General features: G+C 40.6%; 1 pseudogene; it reads left to right on the top strand.

Annotated features, from left to right (window-relative positions):
- Positions 1 to 6,558: 6,558 nt before the first annotated feature.
- Positions 6,559 to 7,747, top strand: LOC147545114 (uncharacterized; annotated as a pseudogene).
- The last annotated feature ends 221 nt before the right edge of the window (positions 7,748 to 7,968 follow it).

The following is a 7,968-nucleotide window of genomic DNA, read 5'->3' as shown; positions in this document are numbered from 1 at the left end:
CTTTCTTAGATAGGTTTAGTTAGTTTTATTTATTTTCTTATTTCTTGCAAATCAATCATCAAAGTTATGAGTGGGGTGTGTGTGTGTGTTAGTCTAAGTTAGTTTTTGACATTTGGATTATTGGGCTAGACTCGCCGTCAATATCCGAAGTTACCTACCTATCTCTTGGGACGATACTCGATCTTATTATGAATACTATAACTTGACCCCGTATACTTGCGGGAATAGACCCTTTTTGGGCCCATCAAGCAAGAAGAACGGAGCGGAGAAGTAGAGCAGAGGAGCGGAGCAGAGTAGAGAAGCAGAGCTGAACAGAGGAATCTCCCCTCTCTAAACAGAATATACCATCATAACGGAGGTTGTCATGCATCAACTCCCTTTTTTATGCTGATTTAACCGGGAGCCAATTTTTGACATCAGCATTTGGCGCTAGAAGGAGGGGCATCTCTCTAGCAAATCCTCACATTCGGTAACTCGAATCCTACTTAATACTTCTTCAGAACTAATCACTTTTTCCTAAAGACCTTCTGGCAGACATGCCAGCAGAAAAACTAACACCCAGTGAAGACCGAGAAGGATCTTTGTACCTCATAATGATCTCAGCAGCTCTCGAGGGGCTTAAGGTTGAAAGAAGGAAACAAGAAGAGAGAAAAATGATATTTCAGAGCAACCTAGACGTAGCAGAGGCTAGGTTGAAATCCCTACTCGGCAAAAATCACCAACTAAACCACTCAGCCATATTACCTCCTTGACCGCATCTCTTGCTGCTATGTACTCAACTTTCGTTGTAGACATAGCTACCACTGACTGTACCACTTCTCTCCAACTAATGACACTCCCGTAGAAAGTGAACGTATAGCCCGTCAGCGATCTCTTCCTATCAAGACCCCCTGAAAAATCTGAATCCACAAACCCAACTATCGAACTAGAAGTGTCAGCCCTTCTGTCGTAAACCAAATCAACGTCTGCACTTTCTCCCAGGTACCGCAGTATCTTTTTAACAGCCTGCTAATGACCTTTCTCAGGTCTCTGCTCATGTATTTGCTGACTACACTAACAATGTGTGAAATATCCGGCCTTGTGCACACCATAACATACATAACGATACCTACTACACTTGCATAAGGCACTCGAGACATGTACTATGTCTCTTCATCCGTTGTCGGTGAAAGTTCACCCGAAAGCTTGAAGTATGCTGCCAATAGAGTACCAATAGGATTCGCCTCAGTCTGACCAAAACGTTCCACCACCTTCTTGAAATATGTTTTTCTGAGACAAGAACAGTTTCTCAACAGATTTGTCTCTACGTATCTCCATACCCAATATCTTTCTTGAGACACCCAAGTCTTTCATCTTAAACTCACCCTTTAACTGATCCTTTAACATGTGGATCTCAGACATATCCTTGCAAGCTATCAGCATGTCATCCACATATTGGAATAAATACACATAAGAATCATCTGATAGTTTCCTGTCCAACACACAACTATCATATTTGCTTCTATCGTAACCATTTTTAACCATAAACGTATCAAAACGCTTATACCATTGCATAGGAGACTGTTTTAATCCATACAAGGATTTCTTCAGCAAACACACCTGGTCTTCTTTCCCGAGAATCTCAAACCCCTCTGATTGACGCATATAATTTTTTCCTTCAATCTCTTTATTCATGGCAAAAGACTAATGCCTCGATTCATCACTCCTCGTAGCTTCTTCGTAGGTGCATGGCTCACCTACATCAATGTTTTTCCCCACACTAAGTACGAATGCAACCATATCTATTATTTCATACCTTTCCGGTACCCGAATGTCTCTCCTTCCCCTGTTCCTCGCAACACTGTAATGAACTACTTCATGTCCATCTTCCTCAACTTGCTCATATACCTAAGGTCTAACCTCCTCCCGAGTGTCTATCTCAAACGCCACATGTTCCCCATGATCTTTTTGCTCCACCTGTTTACCAACACTTTTCTGAGCATCTACAGGCGTTACCTTCTGAGTTACCATGGCTAACTCATCAAAAGTAACATCTCTACTGATAAGAAACTTCTTTGATTTTCCATCCAGATTCCACAACAGATAACCTTTCACCCTGGGCTCATAACCAAGAAATACATATTTTTTAGCCCTCAGATCCAGCTTACCTTCTTTAATATGTGATAAGTCGGGCAACAAAAAATCTTCAAGTTCTCATACTTTGCAGGATAACCAAACCACACCTCATTCGGAGTTTTACACTCGATAGATTTATATGGAAAAATATTTACCAGATACGCTGCTGTGTTCACTGCTTCTGCCCAAAACACCTCTGACAACCATGCATTCGAAAGCATACAACGAGTTCGTTCGAATAGAGTTCTGTTCATACGTTTCGCCACACCATTCTGTTGTGGTGTCTTTCTGACCGTATGATGTCTCACAATCCCTTGGTCTTCACAGAACCTATTAAACTCATTTCCGCAAAATTCCATGCCATTATCAGTACTCAAATGTTTGATCGATTTTCCAGTCTACTTCTCGATCAAGGTCTTCCACCTCTCGAACTTGTCGAATGCTTCATCTTTGCGTTTTAGTATGTATACTCATACTTTCCTGGAAAAATCATCTATCATGGTTAACATGTATCTACCTCCACTATGTGAACTAACCCTGAAGGGACCCCAAAGATCTGAATGGATGTAGTCTAGAGTTCCTTTGGTATTATGAACCGTTGTACTAAACTTTACCCGACATTGCTTCCCGAATATGCAATGTCCACAGAATTCTAGTTTTCCAACCTTCTATCCAACAGAGTAAACCCTGCTTACTCAGTATAACCATCCCCTTTCGTGCATATGCCCTAATAGCTTATGACATAGCTTGGTAGTCTCAATTTCCTTGTCTGATGATGATACTGCTACAGATCCGGTAACTGTGTTATCCTGTAACACATATAGACCATTCTTCTTCAACCCCTTTATAACTGTAAGACTCCCCTTAAAATCCGAAAAACACCACCTTTACTAGTTTACTTACAACCATTATCATCCAAAATTCCCAAAGAGCTTAAATTCTTCTTCAAATTTGGAACATGTCTGATGTATGTTATAGTCCTCACAACACCATCGTGCATCTTGATTTGAATTATACCTATCCCAACCACCTTACAGGCAACGTCGTTTCCCATTAAAACCTTACCGCTATTAATGGCCTTGTAAGTGCAAACCCAATCCCTATGAGGACATACATGGAATGTACAACCAGTATCCAAAATCCGTCCATCTTCAGAAGAAGCAGACATGATAGCGAGAACCATAGCTTCATCACATTCTTCAATGATTGCCAAGACACTACCATCATCGTTTTCTTCTTCGATGATTGCTGCCTCACCTGGTTTCTTTCTAAGCTCAGGACAATTCTTCTTGAAGTGTCCCTCCTTCTTACAATTAAAGCATTTGTACTTCCTAGGTTTCGATTTAGACTAGACCGTGAAGGATATATTGCCTCAGTCAGAAGGAATGGTATCCTTCCGAAGGAGTGTCCTTCGACCAAGGTTGCAATGCGTACAATTTGGCGAATAGGATCTTAATGACCTTACTCGGAAGATCATTAGTCCGGTACAATTAGGGATCGTAATGCTTAGTTAGAAGCCAACTACGATCGTCGGATAACTTCGGTAATCTGCGGCTAACATAGACCGGATCCTACAAGGGTTACACACAAGAGTAATGACTTGAACGGAGAGAATTGACTAGAAGGAGAATGGCAAATAAGTGGATTGGATCCATTATTGGTAAGTCCATATTAGTTCGGAGAAGTCCGAAGAGATACAAACATGTCCGGGCTCGAAAGGGAGGCCCAGAAAGGCTTTAGGTGGGTCGGCCATGTGATGGCCGACCTAGGCAAGGGGCCGGCCATTACATGGCCCGTTAGGCCCTAAGTGGGCCGGCCAAGGAAGCCCATAAAGGGCTATGTTGGCCGGCCACTCAAAGTAACCCTAAAGAGGGTATTTTGGAAGTTGCCTTGTAATTAGGTTTTAGGAATCCTAGTTCGAGTCTAATACCTGTTCTAGGGATTTCTATATATACCTAATTAGACAACCTAAAGAAAGAGGTTTTTGGGGAGACAAGAATTGTGGTCTAAGTATTAACTGAAAGAGTTTCAGAATATACATCTGAGAGAGAGAGAGAGAAAAGGAGTTTTCTCAAGCATCTAGTCAAGAAAAAGGAGTTCTTCATCTCAACCTTCAAGAAGGTCCAAGCTGACTGAAAGGAGGGCGTTCAAGTCATATACTCGGTGTCTCAAGTAGAGGATCTACACTTGGAGCTCTTATCTTTCGAATACTGGTCAGGATTTAGTTCGTATGAAAGCGATTAAGAGGTAATCTTCTTTCCAATCTAGTTCATTAATATGTTCATGTATAGATCCTGGAAACTAGTGTTAAACATAGAGATGTTTGAGATTCCGCTAACAACACTAGACAATTAGGTGTATGAGATACCCTATGAGAACCCTTTAGTGGCATCACGAGCCGTTTGCATGAACTATCTTTGACTAGACGAATTAGATTCAAACTTGAACAACTAGATACTAGCATTTGTGGTGTTTGAATGGAGATTCAAGCATATTTTGATGAGATCAAATTAGGGTTTTGAATGTGATTCTTGACCTAAAAACACTAAAAACATATTTTTATGAAAAGGGTTTTTATAAACAAGCTTTAAGTTTTAAGAATTTTGATAAAAATCATCAAAACCATGAAGATTGGTTGATGAATTTGTCAAAAACAGTACCTAACAGCAGCTGGAACAAAGAAAAACAGAAAAGAATTCAGTAGGAGCACTAGAGTTTCCAAAAATATTTGAAACCTAGCTGGCCGGACCAGACAGGACGCGTCCGGGCCGGACCAGCACGTCTCTGACAGTTAGTCCGAGACAGGGTGGGACGCGGACTGGAAATCCCAGTCCGCGAAGGACCGGGAATCCTAGTCCGAGACGGACTAGGAGTTCGAGACTCTCTGGTCTCGGACACCCCAGAGCGTCTAGGACGCGTCTGGGATATCTCAGTCCAACACGGACTAGGAGTCCGAGACTCTCGGGTCTCAGACGTCCCAGCGCGTGAAAGACGCGTCTGGGATATCCCAGTCCGAGACAGATTAGGAGTCCGAGACAGGAGTGTCTCGGACATCCCTGACGCGTCTAGGACGCGCTCGAAGGGAACCTATTAAGTCTCGGTCTAGGACCGGGACACTGGACAGTGGTCCGGACGCATCCAGAATGCACCTGGAGCTACCGGACGCATCCAAAATGCATCTGGAAGCTTCCAGAAGCGCCTGGGATGCGACAGGAGCATCCAGAAGCGTCTAAGACGCATCTGGACGCATCCAGAAGGCATCCCAAGTAGAATGGTCGTGCCGTCTGTGCACAGAATCGTCTGGGACGCGACTGTAGTGCACGAGTGCATCTCGGACCGAACATATGAGACGCGTCTGGATGTTCCAACACCTCTCGGAATGAGCATCCGAGAGGAGAAATAGATGACCCGATCGTCTGGATGCGTCTAGGGCGCGTCCAGGACGCATCCTAGACATCTCACCCGAGATGCCTATAATCTGTCCTAGGACAGAAGCGTCCAGCTAGGCTAGGACGAGTCTGCTCGAGTGATTGAGCACGATAGGATGGTGCTATCTAATGGTCCGGACCTTGACCAGGTAAAGTCAAAGGTTGACCTAAGACCAGTCAAAGGACTTTGACCAGGGTTGACTTAGGTCCTTTCGAGTGTTACTCAAGGGCTTTTAGGCCTTACCTAAGCGGGAGGTTTTCAAACTTTTTCTCCCGGTTCCAAGCATAATTTTTCCGACAATGACCCGGGTTAAAGAAGAGCCCGAACGGAGTTTTTCCTTATATTGATTTAGGAAACAATTAAGGAAGAAACATAATGTGCTTCTAGTTTGAGTATTATGAATACAAACTTTAAAGCCCATTAGACATAGAGATGTCACAAATTCCCACTATTAGCTATACGAGACATAGCAAAACCTAGAAATGTATTTAGGATACATACTTTATTTATTATGAATGTCATATTATTGTATGTATGGATGTATGTGATTGTGTAGAATAGTATGTTGAAATATATTTCTATAGTTTGGGATATCCCATATAATATTCCCATCTATATTGAGATATTAGGAACTAGCAAATATTAGAAACTAGTAAATATATTAGAAGCTAGTAAATATATATTGTAAAATTAGAAACTACTAAACTAGTAGTATTCCAACTCTATAAATAGAGTCTTGTATTTCTTTTGTAATCCATCAAGGAAAAAAACAACTTCTTTGATCAATTTCAACTTGGTAACAAAGCCAACAATCTTAAGTTTTTTTTCTTTTGAATTTCTATCAAAAAGATTTATCTTCATCCAGTTTTTTTATTATTCTGATATAATATCTTCCTTATAATTAATATAATGGAAAAGATGGATCAGACAATTGGTACGATTTTTCAGGCAGAGGGATCCTTTAATTCAGGGATTATATTGAATGAAAAAAATTATGATATGTGGTCTCAAATCATGGAGATGCATATCGCTGAAAAAGAAAAACTTTTGTTTATTCGTGGTAATACATTACCACCTACTGAAGATGACATTAAATATGAGAAGTGGTACGCAGAAAATCAAAAAGTCAAGAGATGGTTGTTGATGTCTATGACTCCAGAAATTATGAAGAGATACATTCGTTTACCTACAGCTCGTGATATTTGGAAAGCTTTATCTAAAGCTTTTTATGATGGATCACCGTGAGTTGCAAGTCTTCTCATTGAATCAAAAAGCTTTTTCTGCCAAACAGAACGGAAAGATACTCTCTGTGTATTATGGTGAATTGGTTGAGATCTTTAGTGAATTAGATCACCGTGATAAAGTGATCATGGAAAACGAAAAAGATATTGTATCTTATCGTAAATCAGTCCAACGACAACGTGTGCATATTTTTCTTGCTGGGTTAGATGGTGAATTTGAACAAATTCGTGGTGAAATTTTGAGAAAAGATCCAATTCCTGATTTAGAAGAGTGTTATGCTTTGGTTCGTTGTGAGCTTGTTCGACGCACAACGATGAACGGAGAATCTGAAACAACTGATGCTTCCGCAATGATGACTCGCAACAAGACAAAGCCAAACCTTGTTAAAACTATTGGTCAATCCGACAAATCAACTTACAAGTGTACTAACTGCAACAAAACTGGTCATACCAAAAGGCATTGTTATGAACTAGTAGGCTATCCAGAATGGTGGGATCATAATCGAAAGAAAAATTCCAAGAAGACCCCTGTAGTTGCACTTGTTGAGACGGAGGAAGAAAATCCAACTATTGAACAAGCTTCAGCAATGGTAGCCACTACAGGTAACGTAGGTAAGGTTTCAAATATTTCTACACATGTTTCGAATAATACTTGGATAATTGATTCTGGAGCTACAGATCATATGACTTTTGATTCTAGACAGATTTCGACCATTAATCAATCCTTACATAAATATGTCTCTACTGCCAATGGTACTTCAGCCTCTGTTGTAGGGGAAGGACCTATATCTCTTACTGACACCCTGAATTTAGACTCTGTTTTGGTTGTCTCATCTTTAGATCATAATTTATTTATCAGTGTCTCAAATAACTACTGCTTTATTTTGTGTTGTGATTTTTTGGCCTGAATTTTGTGTGTTTAAGGATATCCAGACAAGGCAGACGATTGGTTATGGTGTTAGGCGAGGAAAGCTGTATTACTTGGACTTAGTATCTGAAAGCTGTAGTAAATTGCGTCAGGCATTAACAATGAACAATTTTGAAGATAAAAGTAAAGCTGAGATATGGTTATGGCATCGACGTTTAGGACATGCTTCTTTTGGATACCTTAAAAAATTATTTCCATCGTTATTTATTAATAGTGATGTTTCAAGTTTTCAATGTGATGTTTGTGCACTAGCAA

Source organism: Eschscholzia californica, unplaced genomic scaffold (assembly GCF_041429995.1).
Source record: "Eschscholzia californica isolate CP2 unplaced genomic scaffold, dmEscCali1.0.p SCAF_4, whole genome shotgun sequence".
Classification (NCBI taxonomy): Eukaryota; Viridiplantae; Streptophyta; class Magnoliopsida; order Ranunculales; family Papaveraceae; genus Eschscholzia; species Eschscholzia californica.
The sequence above is the reverse complement of the archived record's forward strand: the minus strand, read 5'-3'. Positions and strand labels throughout refer to the sequence as shown.